The sequence below is a fragment of the Lissotriton helveticus genome, chromosome 2_1 (assembly GCF_964261635.1).
Source record: "Lissotriton helveticus chromosome 2_1, aLisHel1.1, whole genome shotgun sequence".
Classification (NCBI taxonomy): Eukaryota; Metazoa; Chordata; class Amphibia; order Caudata; family Salamandridae; genus Lissotriton; species Lissotriton helveticus.
Genome location: NC_136059.1, coordinates 1475692541 through 1475703330, shown reverse-complemented (window position 1 = coordinate 1475703330; position 10790 = coordinate 1475692541).

The window sequence follows — 10790 nt, the reverse complement described above, 5'->3', positions numbered from 1 at the left end:
CATACCCTCTGCAAAATCGAACCGCGCACGACACAATTCGGGCGGGTTACATTCCTGATCATTGTCTTCCAAATCTTCACAGAGAAAAACACACATTTGTTCAAAAACGTATCTCTGCTTCGGTGCTTCCCACTGACGGAAGACTTCCATGACAGACTCTACATCATATCTTACAGTGTCCATAACCCATTTACGTGCTAAACGATTCAGCAGATCTCTCTCTTGATAGTCAGGCAGTTGACTTCGCAACTGTCTTCGTTCTGTGTTAGGGGTCGTGTTAGGCGACCCGAGAAAAGGTGAATAAATATTAGTAACAGTGTTGGCCATCTTTGTCGAACGGAAGGAGAAACTGACGGAAGAACGGGCGGAAAAATAGACTGAGATAAGGTAGGAGCAGAGATAATAGCAGAGGGAGCATTAGGAGAAGTAGAAGGTATACTAGGTAAAGTCGGAGCAAGCACAGGTGAAGCAGGTGTGATCGGTGGGCCTTGAGGAGGCTGCACCATCGAAGTAGGAGCCAGCTGAAGGACAGCTGGTGGTTACTGCGGAGCAGCAGGAGGCATAGCAATCACAGGCTGTGCAACTAAAGGTTGCGGAGGTGCCGTAGCGTTTTGCGCATAGGGGGGTGGCGAACTTAACAAATGCGATATTAACGGATCTTTTCCCAGCTCTTTTGCTGCATCTTGCTTAAGAGTCGGCAAAACTGGATAGCATTTATCTATCGCCATTTTACGTTGCCTGTGCAACTGCTCACTCATCTGTTCTTCTTCATTGTCTTTATACTGCATAGCAGCTTGCATTACTGAAATACCCCTTTCTCTCTTATTTTTCTTCCCTAACTTAATTTCCTTTTGTTTGGCTTCCTTACGCCATAGGCGGAAAGAGTCAAACATTGCCGGCCGGGCTTTCTTTTTTAACAGTTTGACCTCAAGATTATCCAAGATTTCAGTGTCAAAACTACCGTGTTGGGGCCATTTTAAAACACCATCGTTTCAGGTGTATTTAATCCACACTTCATTATATGTGATGGGACCTACTCCATGTTTCACATACAATTCATATGTTGGAGTTCCAACCGGAGGAACCGGACACGAGTCCTCCAATCGGGAGTCCCTATAATTACAACCAAGACAAAACAGGTTTCTAAGTCTAAGACCAGGCATTTTCGTTCTCTAGTCTAGTTCCAAACTTCAAAGGATTATCGATTACGATATTTCTCGTGAATACACGAGTCCTTCGGTTTTGGCACTTGCAAATTCCAAATTTAAACCCAAAGGATACCCAAAACTAAGAACCAACTAAGGACTGGGAGACGCTCCACTTATACTTAACTGAAATATCGATGACGTCACTAGAAGACTCGTCTTAGTGTTTCGCTCTACCAAACTTCAGGGGTCCAAATCAGGGCGATAGCCAGGGCAGCAGTCCTTCGTAGCCGTCGGGAAGCGGGGCACCTCGCAGTAAAGACCTTCGGACCACGTCGACATGCAGGGGTCGTTGAAGTGGTTGGCCGTCCTCCAGAATTTCCACACGAAGCTCCTCGCGAACCTCAGGCTGGACCGGTACCGCTGGAATCGTCCCAAACGTTGGGCGCCAACTGAGGTACTGGGTTTTTCAGAACCGGTACTGATCCGGTAACCCAGCGGTGCCAGGGTACACCCAGAGACCTTGGGTACTTTCCTGATTCAGACCACAGAAACTCAGAGTCTTCTAGGTGAAGTCAAAGATCGATTTATTGGCTGCAACCAAGGTAACAAGCGTCCTAGAAGTACAACACACAGGAAGTATGTTCTCAGGAGACTGCCGCAATTCACGAAGTCAGGCTTCTCTTTTTATGCAAAATAATGAGCTTCAGGCAAACATTCCTAGATTTTCTGGATACTATTCACATATCTCGAACACAAATAAGTAACAGAGTTATGATGACAAGCTCACATTTCGGTTGTCCAACCCATAATAAATTACTCTGCAAGGTCCGGCATTTCCATCAGATATCAGTGTTCCCCCAATAAAACGAGCACCTCCCCATCATAAAACAAGTAAGAGAAAAAGAGTGGGGCCAGGTGTGGGCAAGATTCGGCAGGGTGTGTGTGCGATGAAAGGGTTTTATGGCCGGTTGCGCCTAGATGCTATCTCGACCGGCCACTGGGAGAGGAACTGACCAAACGGGTTTGGCCTGGGGCGATGGTTCTAACTTGCCCAGGTCACAGGAAAGTCAATCAAGGAGTACGTGTCCTTTTGATATTGAATTAAGCCTATGTGAAGGGCAACACACAAAATGGCTGCCACACACAAAATGGAAGCCAAGGGTTCGAGGTATAAGTGACGATTTCGAAGTGAAATCATCACTCTAATGCGACGACAATGCTTGTACATAATGTACTCGTCATTCTCGGTCTTTTGATACGACGAAGTTTTATTCTCGAGTCCAGAATGGCTACACGAGTTCGGATATTCAGTACTACAACATGCAAGTCACCCTTAACCCGGTGCCTCATGGGAACAGTCCAGACCGAACTGCCAAGCCATGTCTTTCCTGGACCAGAATCAAGTATCCCAGTTTCTGGCTACCAGCCGTCTTCAGGCAGGATAGCTTGACTCCAGTGGTGTGGAGAGCATAGGACTCATGTCTGAGCATACCCATAACACTTGGGGTGACAAATGCAAAAACAACAGTTGATGGACAGAATGTAGAACAATGTCATACATTCAGCCCAGTACAGAGATCTGGGCCTACATCCATCGTTTTTTTGCACTCCATACCACCCCAGTTCAGTCATGGCCATATGCAAATCAGCCTTGACCCTGTGCCTCATGGGAACAGTCCAGCCCGAACTGCCAAGCCATTTCTTTCCTGAACCGGAATCAAGCATCCTAGGACCAGTTTCTGGCTACCAGCCATATTCAGCCAGGATAGCTTGTCTCCAGTGGTGTGAAGAGCATGGGACTCACAACTGAGCATACCCATCCCACTCGGGGTGACAAATGCAAAAACAAGAGTTGATAGACAGAATGCACAACAATGTCATGTATTCACCCCAGTACAGAGTTCTAAGCCTAAATCCATTGTTTTGTGCACTCCACACCACCCCAGTTCAGACATGGCCATATGCAAATCAGCCTTGACCCTGTGCCTCATGGGAACAGTCCAGCCTGAACTGCCAAGCCATGTCTTTCCTGGACCGGAATCAAGCATCCTAGTACCGGTTTCTGGCTATCAGCAGTCTTAAGCCAGGATAGCTTGACCCCAGTGATGTGGAGAACACGGGACTCACGTCTGAGCATACCCATCCCACTCGGGATGACAAATGCAAAAACAACAGTTGATGGACAGAATGCAGAACAATGTCATACATTCACCCCAGTACAGAGATCTGGGCCTAAATCCATCGTTTTTTTGCACTTCACACCACCCCAGTTCAGTCATGGCCATATGCAAATCAGCCTTGACCCTGTGCCTCATGGGAACAGTCCAGCCCGAACTGCCAAGCCATTTCTTTCCTGGACCGGAATCAAACATCCTATGACCGGTTTCCGGCTATCAGCCGTCTTCAGCCAGCATAGCTTGACTCCTGTGGTGTGGAGAGCATGGGACTCACGTCTGAGCAGACCCATACCACTCGGGGTGACAAATGCAAAAACAACAGTTGATGGGCAGAATGCAGAACACTGTCATACATTCACCCCACTACAGAGATCTGGGCCTAAATCCATCTTTTTTTTCCCTCGACACCACCCCAGTTCAGACATGGCCATGTGCAAGTCACCCTTGACCCTGTGCCTCATGGGAACAGTCCAGCCTAAACTGCCAAGCCATTTCTTTCCTGGACCAGAATCAAGCATCCTAGGACCGGTTTCTGGCTATCAGCCATCATCAGCCAGGATAGCTTGACTCCATTGGTGTGGAGAACATGGGACTCACGTCTGAGCATACCCATCCCACTCCGGGTGACAAATGCAAAAACAACAGTTGATGGACAGAATGCAGAACAATGTCATACATTCACCCCAGTACATAGATCTGGGCCTAAATCCATCGTTTTTTTGCACTCCACACCACCCCAGTTCAGACTTGGCCATATGCAAATCAGCCTTGACCCTGTGCCTCATGGGAATAGTCCAGCCCGAACTGCCCAGCCATGTCTTTCCTGGACCGGAATCAAGAATCCTAGGACCGGTTTCTGGCTATCAGCCGTCTTCAGCCAGGATAGCTGGACTCCAGTGGTGTGGAGAACATGGGACTCACATTTGAGCATACCCATAACACTCGGGTGACAAATGCAAAAACAACAGTTGATGGACAGAATGCAGAACAATGTCACACATTCAGCCCGGTACAGAGATCTGGGCGTAAATCCATCGGTTTTTTTGCACTCCACACCACCCCAGTTCAGTCTTGGCCATATGCAAATTAGCCTTGACCCTGTGCCTCATGGGAACAGTCCAGCCCGAACTGCCAGTGCCAAGCCATTTCTTTCCTGGACCGGAATCAAGCATCCTATGACCGGTTTCTGGCTATCAGCCGTCTTCAGCCAGGATAGCTTGACTCCAGTGGTGTGGAGAGCATGGGACTCACGTCTGAGCATACCCATCCCACTCGGGGTGACAAATGCAAAAACAACAGTTGATGGACAGAATGCAGAACAATGTCGTACATTCACCCCAGTACAGAGATCTGGGCTTAAATCCATCGTTTTTTTCACTGTACACAACCCCAGTTCAGACATGGCCATTTGCAAGTCACCCTGGACCCTGTGCCTCATGGGAACAGTCCAGCCTGAACTGCCAAGCCATGACTTTCCTGGACCAGAATCAAGCATCCTAGGACCGGTTTCTGGCTATCAGCCGTCTTCAGCCAGGATAGCTTGACTCCAGTGGTGTGGAGAGCATGGGACTCACGTCTGAGCATACCCATCCCACTCGGGGTGACAAATGCAAAAACAACAGTTGATGGACAGAATGCAGAACAATGTCGTACATTCACCCCAGTACAGAGATCTGGGCCTAAATCCATCGTTTGTTTTCACTCCACACAATCCCAGTTCAGACATGGCCATGTGCAAGTCACCCTTGACCCTGTGCCTCATGGGAACAGTCCAGCCTGAACTGCCAAGCCATGTCTTTCCTGGACCAGAATCAAGCATCCTAGGACCGGTTTCTGGCTATCAGCCGTCTTCAGCCAGGATAGCTTGACTCCAGTGGTGTGGAGAGCATGGGACTCACGTCTGAGCATACCCATCACACTCGGGGTGACAAATGCAAAAACAACAGTTGATGGACAGAATGCAGAACAATGTCGTACATTCACCCCAGTACAGAGATCTGGGCCTAAATCCATCGTTTGTTTTGCACTCCACACCACCCCAGTTCAGACTTGGCCATATGCAAATCAGCCTTGACCCTGTGCCTCATGGGAATAGTCCAGCCCGAACTGCCCAGCCATGTCTTTCCTGGACCGGAATCAAGAATCCTAGGACCGGTTTCTGGCTATCAGCCGTCTTCAGCCAGGATAGCTTGACTCCAGTGGTGTGGAGAGCATGGGACTCACATTTGAGCATACCCATAACACTCGGGTGACAAATGCAAAAACAACAGTTGATGGACAGAATGCAGAACAATGTCACACATTCAGCCCAGTACAGAGATCTGGGCGTAAATCCATCGTTTTTTTGCACTCCACACCACCCCAGTTCAGTCTTGGCCATATGCAAATCAGCCTTGACCCTGTGCCTCATGGGAACAGTCCAGCCCGAACTGCCAGTGCCAAGCCATTTCTTTCCTGGACCGGAATCAAGCATCCTATGACCGGTTTCAGGCTATCAGCCGTCTTCAGCCAGGATAGCTTGACTCCAGTGGTGTGGAGAGCATGGGACTCACGTCTGAGCATACCCATCCCACTCGGGGTGACAAATGCAAAAACAACAGTTGATGGACAGAATGCAGAACAATGTCGTACATTCAGCCCAGTACAGAGATCTGGGCTTAAATCCATCGTTTTTTTTCACTGCACACAACCCCAGTTCAGACATGGCCATGTGCAAGTCACCCTTGACCCTGTGCCTCATGGGAACAGTCCAGCTTGAACTGCCAAGCTATGTCTTTCCTGGACCAGAATCAAGCATCCTAGGACCGGTTTCTGGCTATCATCCGTCTTCAGCCAGGATAGCTTGACTCCAGTGATGTGGAGAACATGGGACTCACGTCTGAGCATACCCATCCCACTCGGGATGACAAATGCAAAAACAACAGTTGATGGACAGAATGCAGAACAATGTCATACATTCACCCCAGTACAGAGATCTGGGCCTAAATCCATTGTTTTTTTGCACTCCACACCACCCCAGTTCAGTCTTGGCCATATGCAAATCAGCCTTGACCCTGTGCCTCATGGGAACAGTCCAGCCCGAACTGCCAAGCCATTTCTTTCCTGGACCGGAATCAAGCATCCTATGACCGGTTTCTGGCTATCAGCCGTCTTCAGCCAGGATAGCTTGACTCCAGTGGTGTGGAGAGCATGGGACTCACGTCTGAGCATACCCATCCCACTCGGGGTGACAAATGCAAAAACAACAGTTGATGGACAGAATGCAGAACAATGTCGTACATTCACCCCAGTACAGAGATCTGGGCCTAAATCCATCGTTTTTTTCACTCCACACAATCCCAGTTCAGACATGGCCATGTGCAAGTCACCCTTTACCCTGTGCCTCATGGGAACAGTCCAGCCTGAACTACCAAGCCATGTCTTTCCTGGACTGGAATCAAGCATCCTAGGACCGGTTTCTGGCTATCAGCCGTCTTCAGCCAGGATAGCTTGACTCCAGTGGTGTGGAGAACATGGGACTCACGTCTGAGCATACCCATCCCACTCGGGATGACAAATGCAAAAACAACAGTTGATGGACAGAATGCAGAACAATGTCATACATTCACCCCAGTACAGCGATCTGGGCCTTAATCCATCGTTTTTTTGCACTCTACACCAACCCAGTTCAGACATGTGCAATCAGCCTTGACCCTGTGCCTCATGGGAACAGTCCAGCCCGAATGCCAAGCCATGTCTTTCCTGGGCTGGAATCAAGCATCCTAGGACGGGTTTCTGGCTATCAGCTGTCTTCAGCCAGGATAGCTTGACTCCAGTGGTGTGGAGAGCATTGGACTCACAACTGAGCATACCCATCCCACTCGGGGTGACAAATGCAAAAACAACAGTTGATGGACAGAATGCAGAACAATGTCATACATTCACCCCAGTAGAGAGATCTGGGCCTAAATCCATCATTTTTTTGCACTCTACACCACCCCAGTTCAGACATGGCCACATGCAAATCAGCCTTGACCCTGTGCCTCATGGGACCAGTCCAGCCCGAACTGCCAAGCCATGTCTTTCCTGGACCGGAATCAAGCATCCTAGTACCGGTTTCTGGCTATCAGCTGTCTTCAGCCAGGATAGCTTGACTCCAGTGGTGTGGAGAGCATGGGACTCACGTCTGAGCATACCCATCCAACTCGGGGTGACAAATGCAAAAACAACAGTTGATGGACAGAATGCAGAACAATGTCATACATTCACCCCAGTACAGAGATCTAGGCCTAAATCCATTGTTTTATTGCACTCCACACCACCCCAGTTCAGACATGGCCACATGCAAATCAGCCTTGACCCTGTGCCTCATGGGAACAGTCCAGCCTGAACTGCCAAGCCTTGTCTTTCCTTGACCGGAATCAAGCATCCTCGGACCGCTTTCTGGCTTTCAGCCGTCTTCAGCCAGGATAGCTTGACTCCAGTGGTGTGGAGAGCATGGGACTCACGTCTGAGCATACCCATCCCACTCGGGGTGACAAATGCAAAAACATTGGTTGATGGACAGAATGCAGAACATTGTCATACATTCACCCCAGTAGAGAGATCTGGGCCTAAATTTATCGTTTTTTTTGCACTCCACACCACCCCAGTTCAGACATGGCCATATGCAAATCAGCCTTGACCCTGTGCCTCATGGGAACAGTCCAGCCCAAATTGGCAAGCCATGTCATTTCTGGACCGGAATCAAGCATCCTAGGACCAGTTTCTGGCTATCAGCCATCTTCAGGCATAATAGCTTGACTCCAGTGGTATGGAGAGCATAGGATTCACGTCTGAGCATACCCATAACACTCGGGTGACAAATGCAAAAACAACAGTTGATAGACAGAATGCAGAACAATGTCATACATTCAGCCCAGTACAGAGATCTGGGCCTAAATCCATTGTTTTTTTGCACTCCACACCACCCCAGTTCAGACATGGCCAAATGCAAGTCACCCTTGACCCTGTGCCTCATGGGAACAGTCCAGCCTGAACTGCCAAGCCATGTCTTTCCTGGGCCAGAATCAAGCATCCTAGGACCGGTTTCTGGCTATCAGCCATCATCGGCCAGGATAGCTTGATCCCAGTGGTGTGGAGAGCATGGGACTCACGTCTAAGCATACCCATCCCACTCGGGGTGACAAATGCAAAAACAACAGTTGATGGACAGAATGCAGAACAATGTCATTCATTCACCCCAGTACAGAGATCTGGGCCTAAATCCATCTTTTTTTTGCACTCCACACCACCCCAGTTCAGAGATTGCCACGTGCAAATCAGCCTTGGCCCTGTGCCTCATGGGAACAGTCCAGCCCGAACTGCCAAGCCAGGGCTTTCCTGGACCGGAATCAAGCATCCTAGGACCAGTTTCTGGCTATCAGCCGTCTTCAGGCAGGATAACTTGACTCCAGTGGTGTGGAGAGCATAGGACTCATGTCTGAGCATACCCATAACACTCAGGGTGACAAATGCAAAAACAACAGTTGATGGACAGAATGTAGAACAATGTCATACATTCAGCCCAGTACAGAGATCTGGGCCTACATCCATCGTTTTTTTGCACTCCATACCACCCCAGTTCAGTCATGGCCATATGCAAATCAGCCTTGACCCTGTGCCTCATGGGAACAGTCCAGCCCGAACTGCCAAGCCATTTCTTTCCTGAACCGGAATCAAGCATCCTAGGACCAGTTTCTGGCTACCAGCCATATTCAGCCAGGATAGCTTGACTCCAGTGGTGTGAAGAGCATGGGACTCACGTCTGAGCATACCCATCCCACTCGGGGTGACAAATGCAAAAACAACAGTTGATAGACAGAATGCACAACAATGTCATGTATTCACCCCAGTACAGAGTTCTAAGCCTAAATCCATTGTTTTTTGCACTCCACACCACCCCAGTTCAGACATGGCCATATGCAAATCAGCCTTGACCCTGTGCCTCATGGGAACAGTCCAGCCTGAACTGCCAAGCCATGTCTTTCCTGGACCGGAATCAAGCATCCTAGTACCGGTTTCTGGCTATCAGCAGTCTTCAGCCAGGATAGCTTGACTCCAGTGGTGTGGAGAGCATGGGACTCACGTCTGAGCATACCCATCCCACTCGGGGTGACAAATGCAAAAACAACAGTTGATGGACAGAATGCAGAACAATGTTGTACATTCACCCCAGTACAGAGATCTGGGCCTAAATCCATCGTTTTTTTTCCCTACACACAACCCCAGTTCAGACATGGCCATGTGCAAGTCACCCTTGACCCTGTGCCTCATGGGAACAGTCCAGCCTGAACTGGCAAGCCATGTCTTTCCTGGACCAGAATCAAGCATCCTAGGACCGGTTTCTGGCTAACAGCCGTCTTCAGCCAGGATATCTTGACTCCAGTGGTGTGGAGAACATGGGACTCAGGTCTGAGCATACCCATCCCACTCGGGATGACAAATGCAAAAACAACAGTTGATGGACAGAATGCAGAACAATGTCATACATTCACCCCAGTACAGAGATCTGGGCCTTAATCCATCGTTTTTTTGTACTCTACTCCAACCCAGTTCAGACATATGCAATCAGCCTTGACCCTGTGCCTCATGGGAACAGTCCAGCCCAAACTGCCAAGCCATTTCTTTCCTGGACCGGAATCAAGCATCCTATGACCGGTTTCTAGCTATCAGCCGTCTTCAGAATGCAGAACAATGTCGTACATTCACCCCAGTACAGAGATCTGGGCCTAAATCCATCGTTTTTTTACACTCCACACCACCCCAGTTCAGACATGGCCATATGCAAATCAGCCTTGACCATGTGCCTCATAGGAATAGTTTGATTATTGTGATGGCTACTTTTTATTAGATTGAGACTCAGGGGATGCACTTTACTGTTTGATTTGGTAGCATTACCTTGTAGTAACTTCATAGAGCTATCCAGTACATCACTCGAAGTACGCTATATGGTCAATATTGGCATAATCTCTAGCCCACCTCGTTTAGGGTCTATATCTTGTGCACTAATGAACTATGAATGAACTATAGGTATGATTAGTACTGACAGAGTTTGTTAAGGACTGGACAGTAAGGGGCCATCGACATGCTTTTTAGGTTTGTGTACTGAACTAGCGGGTTGGACACGTTTGAACTGTTGCTTATTGTGTCCTTCCCTCTTTTCTCTTTTTCTACACATTAGAGCGGGGCCTCCATTTCCCGAGCGGTTGCCGGGTAAGGTGAGGCTTTTACCCACACAAGGCTGGGTAAGTATCACTTAGAGGAAATGCCTCCTTGTGATGTAGCTAATATGCTTAACCAGATACAGCTAGTTTGCGTATCTACAAATGCAGGACGCAATTTGTTCATGCAAGTGGTGGTGATTGTCTTTTTTGTGTGTGTGGAGTTATGTGGTTGACTGTGTGGTAACATGTACTTGTTATCTTCTACTTATTCGACAGGTAGA